Below are 4,802 nucleotides of genomic sequence, written 5' to 3'. Positions count from 1 at the left end.
TGCAGCCGCAGACCGGGGAAGGCTGACAGCCACCAGAAGCTAGAAGAAGCAAGGAGTGGTGATCCCCCAGAATCTCCTGAAAGAGCATGGCCCTGCTGACACCCGGGGTTCAGCGGAAGGATACTGATTTTGGACCTCTTGACTCCAGAAGTATCAGAGAATACATTTCTGTTGTTTTGAGCCATTGAGTTAGTGATACTTTGTCACAGCAGCCACAAGAAACTCAGTCCCTTTGTGGGCTTGCAGGATAATTTCTTGAGGTTATGCCCAGGAATGGGCTTACTGGGACACTGTGGGCACAGACACGATTTGGCTAAGTGCTACTAGGTGGCTCTCCAAAGCGCCTGAATCCATCTAGCAGGACTCCCAGCAGTGACACACAATGGTTCCTCTTTCTGCTTATTCTGGCCAACACTTGGCATCATACAGCTGATTTTTGCCAATCTGACATGTGTGTATCCTATGTCATTGTTGTCATTTGCATTTCTCCGATTACTAATGAATCTGGGATCCGAGCATCTCTTCACATACTTATTCGCCAGCCTTTTCAGTTTCTTCTCCTGAGAATTGCCTATGCATATGCTTTGCTCACTTTCCTGTTGGGTCTTTTTCTTGTTGTTTTGCAGAATGTTCTTGTATATTTTATCCATTAATCTCCTGTTGCTTTTAAACAGCAAATATCTTCTCCCCATCTGTTGTCTGTCTGTTAATTCTATCTGTGCTGTCCTTCATGGAAAGGAATCCTTAATTTTGCTGTAATCAAACCTAATTTGAGTGCTCATTTCAGCAGTGCGTATACTAAAGTTGGAACTATATAGATAAGATTAGCATGGCCCCTGCACAAGTTCACAAAGTGTTCCATATAATTAAAACAAATAAAATACAATAGCAAATCTAATTCAAGGCTCACAACAGAAGGGTGGATGGGTCAGGGACTATTGTGGAAACAGAGTAAGTGCTACTGTGTGTGTGTGTGTGTGTGTTGTGCATGCGTGCAACCTCTAACTGAATGTCAACCCCCAGGGATGGGTCCATTGCCCAAACTTTAGGCTTAACTGCTCCCCTGCTCCCTGCACTAACACATACAGTTCAGTACAGCACTTCTCAGACATCCCTATGCACTAGAATCACCCCAAAGGCTTGCTAAAACCCAGATTCCTGGGTGCCACCCCCAGAGTTGCTGAGTCAGCAAATCTGGAGTGGGGGCCCAAGGATCTGTGTCACAGATAAGCTCCCAGTGACACTGATGTTAGTGACCCAGAGGATCACTTGGATAACCACCCTAGAGTACACAGGGAATGCCAGCATGTTGCTGAGGCTCTGAAGAAATAGAAAGTATGGCTGCTTGTCAGCTGGCCAAGCAGCACCAGGAAGACAGAGGAAGATAGGAAAGTCACTTGTAATCACTGAATGCCAGTGCTAAAAGGCACCCCTGGGGCCACAAAAGCCAAAATATTTGACAGAGGTCAAAATGAGACCCAAAGGGCGTCAGTTGCCTGACCAAGGTCACACAATTAAGTGGAGGCTGAGATCCAGTGTGGTGGCTCATACCTGTAATCCCACACTTTGGGAGGCTGAGGTGGGAGGATTCCTTGAGCCCAGGGCTTTGAGACCAGCCTGGGCAGCATAGGAAGACCCCATCAATCAATCAATCAATCAATCAATCAATGATGGCCAAGGCCAGACTGCCTGGTATCAATGCTATTTTCTCTTCACATTCCCCACCCTAGTTATCCTGAGGGACACATGCGTGCCCCTCCACCGCTTGAGGACTTGCTTTGAAATGGTGGAGGGGCACCCTTGACAGTCACCTGGTAGTATTTCCCACCAGCACAACCTTTATCACAGCTTGTCCAGCAGAAAGAAGCCAAGCAGTACCTAGAATGCATTCGTGTGACATGCAGCCCTGCCATCCCTCATTCCTTCCTTTTTGGGCATTCTGAGCAGCACTGGGGGCCATTGGGTGTGTATAGGAAGGGAGCGTGGAGTGGCGGATGGGGAGGCGTAGACCGATCCGCCCTAACACCCCGGAAGATTCTATCTCTGCTTGGTTCTGTCACTCACACTGGCAGTAGGCTTCCTGGGGCCAGGACAAGGGGTTCCTCCTCATGCCCACTGGCCCTGTATTTGGGACCTAATGCCTCTCACCACCCCCCAGGCAAGAGGGCAGGAGAGCAGGAGGGGAAGGGGACTTGATCCTGGCCTCCTCCTCCATCTGGCAAAGGAGATAGCAAACTTTCTGGGCTGGTAGTGAAGAAGAGGGAAGGCTAAAGCCAGGGGAAGCAATCCCTACGCTATGCAGCTCAGCTAGGGGACAGGGCCCCTCCAAGAGAGGAGACTGGCTGGGGAGGAAGGGAAATAGAGAGAGGAGTCGGAGCCTTGAACTGCAGCCTTGAACTCCTGGGCTTCAGTGATCCTCCTGGCTCAGCCTCCCGAGTACCTGGGACTACAGGCACACACAACCGTGCCTGGCTAATTTTTTTTTTTTTTTTTTTTTTGAGAGATGAGGTCATACTATGTTGCCCAGGCTGGTCTCCAACTCTTAGCCTCAAGTGATCCTTCCATCTCAGCTTCCCAAAGCACTGGAAATACAGGCATGAGCCATGGCACCCAGCCTTTCCACCCCACCTTGCATTCTTCCTCTTACCTTTCAGTTCTGGAAGTCCAGCCTCTCCACTTTTCAGCAAAACATCAGCAGGCTGGGGAGATTGGCAGGGCATTCAGAGACCCCAGTGCCATGGGTTATCTACCATGCCAATCAGACCTTCCACTACTCACTGGGCCACTGGGCACCCAATTGCACCAAGCCCCACTGGCCTTGGGGCCGCAGAGTGGAGTCAGGCATAGGCCCTGCCAGCTGGGCTCAGGCCTCAGTGCTTGGCCACTCTCAAAGGGCTACTTCGAAACTTTACCCTCACTGTGGGTCTTTCCGAGGCCTTTGCATCAAATATCGGGGAATGGGCCAAGGAAAAGGGGCAGGAGGACATGGCCAGGAGTGTCCCTTAAGCCCTTTGGCCTGCCAGCCTCTCGTCTCTTAGGCTGCCCTGGCCATCCATGGCCTCAGCAGCTGCCACCACCACTTGTCCCTGAGCTCACAGGATCTCATGTATAACCTCACATGTTCCTCACAGGCTTTCATTCCTTCATCCAAATGAATGTATTGAGTCCTCACAATTAGCCAGGCACTGAGCTGAGCCCTGGGGTATTCATAGGCCCTGCCCACAGGGCGCTGCTATGAACCAACCCCTCATTTCCACAGTGGGGATGGTGCTGGCATCACTCCAGCATTCCTGAGTTTCCCCACGCCCCGGCTCTGGCTCCCCCAGTGCTGCTTTTACCAGATTTCCTGGGAGCTGGCTCTGGGCAGTCTCTCTTTCAAAAAGCTGTCAGCTCAGCTGGACCTCTGGCCTTCGGCATATGCTCCAGTCCCAGCCAGAGAGGAGGGCATTGCCCTTCCCCTGCCAGCAAGTCCTCCAGCCCTGCCAAAAGCCCCACCTTGAACCCCAGGTCCCCACACATGTGCCCTCCCTTCCTTACCACCCCAGCTACTGCCACACACCAACTCTACCCACTCCCAGCTGGCTACATGTCCACACCTTGCCATGCCCTCATCTCCCCCCAGGCCTCAAGTGTCTGGCCAGGCCCTGTCCTTGCCCCCTGCCCCAGACCTAGCCCTCTGACCAGTCATCTTGCTAGCAGCTCATGCTGCTCACCGCTTGCTGTCTCCTTGGCTTCCAGATTTTCCTCCTCCCTCCCTGGCTACTGCTTCTCCTGGTCTCATTCAGACTCATCCTCCTTAACCTCTTCCTCACGAGTTGATATCCAAATACCAAATGAGAGGGAGGATGTGGGGACATAGGAACCCTCAGACACTGCCGGTGGGAATGCAAAATGGTGCAGCTGCTATGGAAAACAGTTCGGTTCCTCAAAAGGTTGAACATATAATTACCATATGACCCAGTAATTCCATTCCAGAGTATATACCCAAAAGAACTGAAAACAGGGACTCAGGAGTTGTATACCAAAACAGGAACTGCACACAAATTTCATTCAGCATTATTCACAATAGCCAGAAGGTAGAAACAATGCAAATGTCTATCAACAGGTGAATGAATAAGCAAAAGGTAGTCTAGCCATACAATGGAACATTATTCAGCCATAAGAAAAATGAAGGCCGGGTGCAGTGGCTGCTTGTAAACCCAGAGCTTTGGGAGGCCAAGACAGGAAGATCACTCAAGTCCAGGAGCTTGAGATCACCTTGAGCAACCGAGTAAGACCCCATCTCTACAAAAACATTTTTTTTTTTTTTTGAGATGGAGTTTCGCTGTTGTCGCCCAAGCTGGAGTGCAGTGGCACGATCTCGGCTCACCACAACCTCTGCCTCCCGGTTCAATCACTTCTCCTGCCTCAGCCTCTTGAGTAGCTGGGATTACAGGCACACGCCACCACGCCCAGCTAATTTTCTTTGTATTTTTAGTAAAGATGGCATTTCACCATGTTGACCAGGCTGGACTCGAACTCCTGACCTTGTGATCTGCCCGTCTTGGCCTCCCAAAGTGCTAGGATTACAGGTGTAAGCTACTGCACTCGGCCTTACAAAAACATTTTTGAAAATATTAAATAAATAAAATTAGCTGGACATCATTTTATGTGCCTGTAGTCCCAGCTACTCAGGAGGCTGAGGTGGGAGGATCACTCTAGCCCAAGAGTTTGAGGCTGCAATGAGCTATGATCACACCACTGCACTCCAGCTTAGGCAACAGAGTGAGGTCCTGTCTCAAAAAAAAGAGAAGAAGAAGAAT

At 50.4% G+C, this 4,802-nt stretch overlaps 1 pseudogene; it reads left to right on the top strand.

Moving 5' to 3' along the window:
* The first annotated feature begins 774 nt into the window (after positions 1–774).
* On the top strand, positions 775–868 carry LOC112616697 (annotated as a pseudogene).
* The last annotated feature ends 3,934 nt before the right edge of the window (positions 869–4,802 follow it).

Source organism: Theropithecus gelada, chromosome X, assembly GCF_003255815.1.
Source record: "Theropithecus gelada isolate Dixy chromosome X, Tgel_1.0, whole genome shotgun sequence".
NCBI lineage: Eukaryota > Metazoa > Chordata > Mammalia > Primates > Cercopithecidae > Theropithecus > Theropithecus gelada.
This window is presented reverse-complemented; position numbering and strand designations above follow the sequence as displayed.